The sequence below is a fragment of the Phascolarctos cinereus genome, unplaced genomic scaffold, assembly GCF_003287225.1.
Source record: "Phascolarctos cinereus isolate Bilbo 61053 unplaced genomic scaffold, phaCin_HiC Scaffold_5;HRSCAF=322, whole genome shotgun sequence".
NCBI lineage: Eukaryota > Metazoa > Chordata > Mammalia > Diprotodontia > Phascolarctidae > Phascolarctos > Phascolarctos cinereus.
This window is the reverse complement of record NW_027555958.1, coordinates 1,147,674-1,157,247: the sequence shown is the minus strand read 5'-3', so window position 1 is coordinate 1,157,247 and position 9,574 is coordinate 1,147,674.

The window sequence follows — 9,574 nt, the reverse complement described above, 5'->3', positions numbered from 1 at the left end:
GTTTGTGCTGACATCCACCCTCATTCTGCCCAGTAGGGCCAAGCGACAAACTTGAGCACAGTCGTGTGCCCCAGGGTTCCCCCGGACTCCAAGATGGCAGCAGGATCCGCCCCGGGCCAGGGTCTCCTGGATGCCCCCATGAAAATAAGGCATAGACTCCTTAACCTCCAGTGGTAACAGGACAGCAAGGCCAGGTCAGTCTCCTTGGCCATGGTCTGTTTCTCACTGTGCAGCACATTAAGTCAGCCTGCTATCAGCATTGCCTCCCCGCCTGAAGCCACCTGTCTGCGCCTTTTGGAGCTGGGGTGGGGAGCGCTCCCAACAGGAAAGAGTGATCTAGCGGGAGCCTCCGCTCTGGGCATCATCTCTCCCCTGCTAGTGCGTCCGCATCCTTAGTCCATCACCTTGTCAATGCCGCCACCTGCTGGCCATTTTCTTTCCTGCAGGGTCCCTGGGGCAGCTCAGCCTGGCCTCTTTCAGTCTGCGTTGCTCCCAACGGGGCTGTGTTGGGCCCAGGCCAAAAAGTGAGGCCAAGCTGGCCCATTTGGAGGCCAGCCAGCAGCGGTCTGGCTCTAGCTGGGGAGTGAGATAGGCCTTTAATCCCCTCAGGCCCTTCCTCCTCCAAATGGCATAGCAACCCCTCCCACTTCCTTGGAAACTGCTCTTTGATGGGGGACATACGATTCCTCCCCCAGCGTCCACCCTTGTGGATGGTCATAGCCAGCCAGCCATCACCAGTCCAGCTTTCCAGTTCTATGGCAGAGCCTTGGAAAGCCAGTGCAGGATGGAGGAGAGGACCGTGGATACCTGGTGCTGGGAACATGCTCTGCCCATGCAGTTTCACTGATGGGGGGTTTGAGAGACTTGGTCACCTGGAGCTCAGGGGTCAGTGACTCACCCAGGACTGCAGAGCCACAAGATCACAGAGCCCAGGTTCTCCTGAACACCAACAGCCAGTGCTCCCTCCCCCAACACCAACAGCTCCCATTCCTGTGACCCTTAGGACCACCGTGAGGGAAGTGCACAGTCACTTGGCCTCTCGGGACCTCGGTTTCCCCACCTGAAAAAACACAGGGGCCTGCATGGATGAGGATTGGACTGGTAGCCATCAAGCCCCCGTGAGCGGCTCTGGCCTGCTTTGAGCACATGTTCCTGCAAGGCTAGCTCTTCAAGGGTGAGCCAGGAGCTTCAGGAGGGGGCCTGACATTTTCCCAGTGTATGGGAGGTAGCAAGGTGGTGCTCTCTTGGTTGTGGCCAGCTTCAGCCCCACTTCTGAGCTCCATACTGTGGATATGCCTGGCCTCTGGAGCCAATAGATGAGCATCCATTTGTTCCCAAAGAGGTTAGAAGCAAGGCCCTCACTCCTCTGTCCACCTGGGTATGTCCTGCAGTCCAACGATGGCTGAGCATAACCTCCTCATCCCCTCATGCCCATGAACCCAGTCACTCCCTGCCACTCTCTGGAAAACACCTTCCATTCAGGGCTCCTGAGGAAGCCTGCAACCATTAGCCCTGCTACTGCTCTGGGCCAGTCTGGCTGGGACCAAGATGGCACCAGCAGGGAAACCCCAGTAGAGGGTGGGCCGCTAAAGGCAGACAGGGTCTTCTCATCCTAGGATCAGGGTGGCCTGGATGGCACCAAATGGGGCTGAGGGGACAAGCCCTGAGAGAAGAGAGAGCTGCTGCTGCTGCTGCTGCTTCTCTCTCCCTCTCCCTCCCCCTCCCTCCATACCTCATGGTTTCATTCTGTCTTTGGCTGCCTTTCCTGACATTTATTTAAATTGTTTTGGACCATGGAGAAAGAAAGGAGAAGAGAGAGACGGAGAGACAGAAAAAGAGACAAAGAAAGAAGAGAGAGACAGAGAGAGAAAAGAGAAAGAGACAGAGAGAAGAGACAGAGAAAAGACACAAAAGAGAGAAAGAGACAGAGACAGAGAGAAAAGAGACAGAGACAGAAAAAGAAAAGAGATAAAGAGACAGAGAAAGGAGAGACAGAGAAAAGAGACAGAGAGAAAAAAGTGAGCATGTGCGCATTTTTATTGATTAGACCTTTGGGGTGCTTGGAGGTGTTTGTTTTGGATATGGGGGTGCAGATGAAGCTCAAAGGAAATGAAAGGCTTTCTTGGCACTGAGCTTCTGAAGGGCATCCGCAGGTCTCCTGGCCCGGCATCCTCACTTTCCAGAAACCAAGGCTTAGCGAGGGGAAGGACTCACCCAAGGTTCCCGGGGTGACGGTGGCTGGGCCGGGTCGGAAGCTGGATCCCCCGACTCCAAGCCTCGGGTTCTCCGTGTTCCGTTTCCTATGTAAGCGGCCCCTCCCCCGCTCCCCAGCCCATAGAACGCAAGCTCCCTGAGGCCAGGGACTGTTTCACTGCTGTCTTTGTATTCTCGGGGCTTAGCACAGAGCCTGGCGCACAAGTGGGTGCTTAATACATGTCTGAGGCATTGAACTGGATTTCTACTTGCCCCGACCCAAGGACCTTGGACGCCGTTTTGTTCAGCCGTAGTGTTCTTCTGGTGGAGGTGGCTTGGAGTGGGCAGCGACTTGTGATCCCCAGGCCCAGGGAAAGAAAGAGCGAAGCGGCTGGCAGAAAGCCTGTCTCTGCTCCGACTCTCCATGCCCATGAGGGAGTGACATGCAGGCCTGCTGGACAGCTCCGCGGCATCACTCTTGTTGGCGGCAGGGACGCAGGGCTGGGGGAGGGAGGGCACGGTCCATGGCCAGCCGTGCCGGCAGGTCCTGCTTTCTTCACACGTTAATGATGCTCTGAATCTGCCCCTGAAGACAGGGGGAGTAGGGATGTGGGCCCAGCCTTTCGCTCAGTTCTGAATGGCGCCTCACTTGTGGACATTGGAAGCCCCTAGACCCTCACACTAAACGCTCAGCTGAGTCGGCCCCCAACCTCATCTCCATTCAATTCAAACGTGTATTAAATGTGTACTACGTTCCAGGAACTGTGCTAAGCACTCGGGATACAAAGACAAAGAGAGAGAGCGAGAGAGAGAGAGAGAGAGACAGAGAGAGAGAGAGACAGAGAGACAGAGACAGAGAGACAGAGAGAGACAGAGAGAGGGAGGGAGGGAGGGGGAGAGAGAGAGAGACAGAGAGAGAGAGACAGAGACAGAGAGAGAGAGAGAGAGAGTCCCTGCCCTCACAGGGCTTATAATCCAGTGGGAGAGGAGGGCCATGGTGGAAGGCAAACACAGCTGCTGATGGAGAATGGAGTTGCCAGGAAGGTCTTGAGCCCTACAAAGGAAGGCTTGGGGGAAGGGGGCTTTAGTGCTCCTGTCTCATCTTCCAGTTCACGACTCTGGGGAATGGAGTCTGAGATTGGGAATTATCCTGACCTGGCAAGCAGGGGAAGGCCCAGGGACACTCAAAGAATTTTCTGGCTTATTGCTGTCCACCGAGACAGCCTGGATGCTTCCCTACTGTAGGAAAGTTGCCCACAAAAATGCGTTGTCCCCACTTCTCCACCAAGCAGAGCTTATGGAGCATGGCTGCACCATGCCATTCCACGAACCCGGCTGCCTGGTGGGGCTGCCCTCTGTGCTACGGCCACACTCCTCAGTCAGTACCTCCCATCAGGCTCTCAGGCGGATGCTGCTCGTCCTGTCCCGAGCCACAGTTCTTCCAGCTCTCTGCGCAGGGGGGCTCTCCTCTCCAGCTCCTAGCAGGTGCGGGGGTCTCACTGCTTGGCTCAGCTCTGCTCTGCCTCACACTTCCAGCAGGTGGCAGCAGTGTCCTCCACTTGCTCACCCCAGTTTCCAGCGGCAGGTCAGCTTTGTGGCTGAACACAGATAGTTGGACTTCCTGGGTGCGGCCCTAAGGCTGCGCCAAGCTAGAGACGCCACCCTGGTTTTCTTTGCACTGTAGCTACGAGGCAGTACAAGGATGCAGCGGAAAGGTGAAGAGAGGGGAGAGCCAGTCCCGAATTTTGTCTCTGCTGCTGATCTTGGGGTGACCTTGGGCTGGTACCTGAACTTCTAAAAGCCCCAGGACACGCCTCGGGATGGATCCGTGGGGGCGCAGGTGGAGGGAGCTACTTATGGGGCGTTCCCTCGCTGACAAAGTCCTGGGGCTTTCCAGAGCTGATAAAATGCCCCGTCTTTGTCCTTCATACGTTCCCAAGCTGCTGCCGTGCTGCCTCCGTGCCTCTGGAGGTGGGTGATTGGACAAAAGACAAACCGACAGATTGTGGCAAATTCCAGTCGTTAAGTCTTCATTTCCATCAACACCCCACAGACAGCTAGCTCCCTGAGGGCAGGTGCTTCATCTTCCTCCCACACGTCTAGCAGGGGCTCAATCACTAGACAGCAGGTCTTCAATAAGGACTGAGTGGATGGGTCTGCTTGTGGTCATCCATGCTGATGTTTCTACTCTTAACATAACGGTTAACTTTTATTGCTGGTGCAATCTCAGCTGGGGGCTGTTGGCACCTCAAGGTGAGCTACTCAGTATGGGCTCGGGAAGAGCGCTGAAGGAGGAATCGGGGATCTTCCGCTTCTCTCCCCATCTCCACTACCAATTAGCTGCAGCCTTCTATCTTCCATCGTGTGGAGGTGCATAGGATCGCGGCATGTTGGACGGCTCGAAGGGATGGTAGGGATCACTTAGCCCAGCTCATGGGCTGCAGAGTAAGATGTGCTGGCTGTGGAGTCAGGGCTCCTGGGGTGGAATCCTGCCTATGTGGACCTCGTCTTCCTCATCTAGAAAGTGGGGAGGTTGAAACTGATGACCTCAAAGGTTCTTCCAGGTCCAAATATTTGCTTCTGATCCCCATCGCCTTATTGAGGATCAAAGGTAACATGACTTTCCCCAGGTCATCCAGGGAGTCAATGGAAGACCCGGGACTAGAAGCCGGTATCCCCTGCTGCATCAGAGGACCGCGGCAGCAGGGTGTGACAGACTGTCCTCATGGTCACTCCTTTGTCCCCACAACACAGACCAGGCAGTTGTTAAGAAGCTCCCACAAGGAACACTTACAGAGTCCAGGAAAACAGGGGGGATGCCCTCACAGCATGTGGACAGAAATCGTCCTTCTGAGCCTGGCTCTGCCCCGACATTGACTCAGATCTGATCCTTCCTTAAGAGACCCTCCCTGGGGCTTGCAGGCAGTCTAGGGCACAAATATTCTGAAATCACTACACTCACCCAAATTCCCTCTCTAAGCCTCCCTCACCCCACCCCCGCATCAGCCTGAGCTGAGCTCTCCTCCCTGTGCATCTTCTGCTTTCGGTCACCAAGGTGGCACTTCATTCAGAGAAGGAGAGTCAGGGGCAGAGCCCAGACCCCTCCCTCTCCTTTGCTGGTCTGAGCATCACTTCTCTGTGGCTTGGCCATTCCTTTCTGGGTCAAAAGCCTCTGGAGACTTCAAGTGCTCTGGATAATGCAGGCAGAACCTCTCAGCCCCACCAAGGCTGGGTGGCCACATCTCTAGGGGTGGGGCGAAGGGCTACATTCTCCCCACAAACCTGGGGCACACAGTCCATCCAACACACACACCATGGATGGGAAGGGGGCTACACTTAGGGACTCTGGTGGAAGGTCCCACGTATAGGAAACATAGATTACTCTAGCACACACACAGAGAGGCTGCTTGTGCCCCCTTCATGGGGGGGGGACCCCAATGTCCTCTGGTGAGGCCACCTTGCTGCTCCCCTGGTATTGCATGAGATACAGCCTCTGTATTGGCCACATACGTCCTGAATTCTGGATTCCTGTGGCGCCTGCTGAACAGGGGTCTCCTGGTCCTAATGTTGTGCTCCACTGGACACATGACCTGGCTGGGACTAGGCTCTCCCACTCAGGATCAGGGTAAGCAGCTGCAGCAGGAAACTGTCCCACAGTCGCAGAGCCCATGGATGCTGCCCTCCTCTCTGTGGCCGCCTGCTCTCACCCTCCCTAACCAAGCCCCTGCAGTAGGGGAGGAGAGAGGAGGGACAGACAGGGTGGGTGAGGATGGTAACTGTTTCCCGAGTGACTATAGGCTAATGGCCCTTATTTAACATCTATCTATCTGTTCATTTGTTCATCCTTTTTATCTATTTATATCTAGCTAGCGAGTTACGACACATCCCCCAGCACTGATATAGCCTGGTGAGTGTTGTTCCCTTCCCAATTCCTCATTCCAGGGATGACTAACACTGGTTGGACCTTGGTAGGCTCCTCTCCTTGGGAATGGCCTTCAGAACCTTCAGCCCAGACCCAAGTCTTTCATCAGGGGTCAATCTCTGCCCACTGAAGGTGATTTTGATTTGGGACAACAGTAAGGCCACCCAAAGCCCAGTCACTCCTGGATCATCCTATTTCTGGACTGCAATGAAAGGAGAGACAAAAGCATTAATGTGGCTCATTTTCTTGTCTTGGGCCCTAACTGGGTCACTTCTGGGTCAGCTCCAGAGATCAATGTTGTTGTCTAGGGTGGTGTCTAGAGGCCTCTCTTGGGGACCAGCCTTCCTTTGAAAATGTGAACTTTGGTTGGTTTGCAAAGAATCCAATTGTTTCTACCATCCCCATCAATGACTGCCCATGAGCAGAGGCTAGCACAAAGGAACCAGCATCACATCTGAAGAGTCCATAAAGTTCATGACTCAAAAAGACTCCTGGTCACTCAAGACCCACCTCCCTCCTCCCAGGTGGCTGCTGCCCTCTCTCTCTCTGGCTTCCTTCCTCACCTAATGCTTCTCCAATGTGGAAATCACCAACCCAACCCTTGGTGAATGGACACATGGCCTTCTGGACCACTCAAAGCCAGGCTCTGGCTCCAGGGAGCTACATTAACAATATACCCAACAATCTCCCCTCTTCTTCACCAGCTTCATCATTCAGAAAGGTGTCATCCAGGTTGTCTCCTATTGGGAATCTTTCTGTCTTGACTTTGAAGCCCATCTGGGATTTCAGAAGAGTCTGTCTTGAAGTAGGTAACCTTCTCTCTTGCTGAAGGTGAAAAAAAATAAAAGCAATCTGGTGTTAATTAATTATAACTAGTGACTTTTAATTGTATTTGAGTTTTGAAGATGAAGCCTTGAGTTAAATGACAGAGGGCACTCTCCTTGTGAAGCCCTTCTGCAAGATAATGCAGTGTAAAAGTGATGGTGTAATTAGGACCAGCAAGGTGAGAAGCTAAGCTGCTGGACTTGGGCTTTGCCCAATTCACACCTGCTACAGAGTAGGAACAGACTTTGACAGGCTGCCTAGGAGCCCCTCCCTCCCCACCCCCTTCCAGCCCCTACACCTCTTCCAAAAGGTCTGTCCTCAGGTGTGGCTCTGTTCACCCAACAATTTGCTCCACTGTTGCCATCCTGGGCTGGAAGCTAGAATCCTCACTTTCTCCTCAGTTTAACATCTGTTTTTCAGGGTTAACCTACACAAAGTGCTTAATAAATGTTTGTTGAATGAAACCACAGATGCAAGAGGGAAGCAGGAACAGTGAACACACTTTCATTATTTGCTAATACTCCTGGTCAAGGCAGAAGCCCATAATCTAGTCATTGACCTTGGAAATAGCAGGCTAAATGGATGTACAACCTGCCAATTGTTCTACCCCCCCCCTGAGAATGAGAGATAGTCTCATAGGCTATTAAGGTTATGCTATTAACTTTGTGCTGTGCATCAAAGCCACAGCTGCCAAATACAGGAAAAATAGAGTAATGATTCAGGACAGAGTCTCCCCTTTCACACAGTATCTTTTCATATATATATATATGTATATATATATATATATATATATATATATACACACACATATACACACACACACATATACACATACATATATATGTATGTATGTATGTATATATACACATACATATATACATATACATATATATGTGTGTATATATGTATACACACACACACACACGTATATTCTGATGGCCCTATTGGGCGAGCAATTGGATGGTTTACTAGGCTTCCAATGGCCCTAACCAAGTCAGCAGGATCCTGGGGACGGAGGCAGCCTTCCTGAAGGTGGAAGAGGCATAGCAGCTGACTTCATCTCAAGGACAGGTGTGAGAAAGTTCAGATGACTGGTATTATCAAAGTCCTGGGTGCCAGACCCAAGGGGACATTGACTGGAGTGAGGGAGAGGGCTAACAATAGTAGTTCATGTTGCTGGAGCCCCTGAAGGTTGGTGGCGGGCCTTACAAATCCTATCTCATTTGACTTCATCCGAGTACTGAATTGGAGTTAGAAACCTTGGGTTCAAATCCCAGCTTTTCCATTTATTTCCTATGTGGCCTTCAGAGAGTCCCTTAACATTTCTGGTTCTTAGTCTCCATATCTGGAAAATCAAGCAATTTCTTATTAAACACCTACTAAGTGCTCTGCACTGAGCAGAATTGAAGACTACACAAAGAATGAAACCATCCCTATTCTCCAAGAGCTGACATTCTTTTTATTGTATTTAATTTTTTAAAAATCAAAGCATTATTTTTAACATTCATTTTTTAAAAATTCTGAGTTTCAAATTCTCTCCCTCCCTGTTTCCCCTCCCCCACTCACTAAGAAGGCAAGCACTGTGACATCAGTTATATATGTGAAGTCATGCAAAACATATTTCCATATTAGCCATTTTTCAAAAAAGCAAGGAAAATAAAGTGAAAAAATGAGCCTTTGATCTACACTCGGAGTTCTTCAAGAGCTGGCATTCTAATAGGGAGACGATAAAGGTAGAGACAAATATATGCAGAATTAATAAGTAGAGAATCCTGAACAAGAGACCAATGAGATGGTCTCTTAGGGTCCTTCTAGTTCTAGGTCTGTGATCTGTATGAGATGAAAAGGACCCAGGGAAGAGTAACCAGGAAGGTAAAGGGCCTCGAGACCATGCCATATGAAGAGAAGAAGAAGAAAGGGAAGAAGAGGAGGAGGAAGAGAAGAAGGAGGAGGAGAAAAAGAAAAAAGAGGAGGAAGAAAAGGAAGATGAAAAAGAGGAAGAAGAATAAGGAGGAGGAGGAGGAAAAAGAAGAAAAAGAGAAGAGGAAGAAAAAGAAAAAGAGGAGGAAGAGGAAGAAGAAGATGAAGAAGAAAAATGAGGAGGAGGAGAAAGAGGAGGAGGAAAAGAGAAGAAAAGAAGAGGGAGAAGAGGAGAGAAGAGACTGAGAGAGGAGACAGAATAGAGAAAGAAAAGAAAAGGAAAGAAATTTTTTCTGAGGTCCTAAGACCTCCCACTCTATGTCGAAGATGCTGAGAAGACTTCTGAATATGCCCAGCAGGGTCTTTACCCGGTGCCCTGTTTCAGCATCCTGTGCTGCCTACTACCCTCTCCTTGGCCTCTCAGAGCCCTCGGCAAATCTAAATTGGCATGTCAAGCCTTCACTTCCCCCCTTACCCATCAAACAAGGAACCTTTCTGTCACCATCATGACAGGAACAAAACAAGCTCCCCCACCACACCTCAGCCTTCCTACCTCCAGGCTCCTCTCTCCTCTTTTTTTTCTTTTAGACATTCACATCTTCCTATGTACTGTGACAGGATCTCGGGCAGAAAAACAGAACTTATGTCAATTTGATTTCCCTTGGGAGCTCAGACATCCTCTCTGATCCCATGGAGGTCACCCAAGGTGCTGGG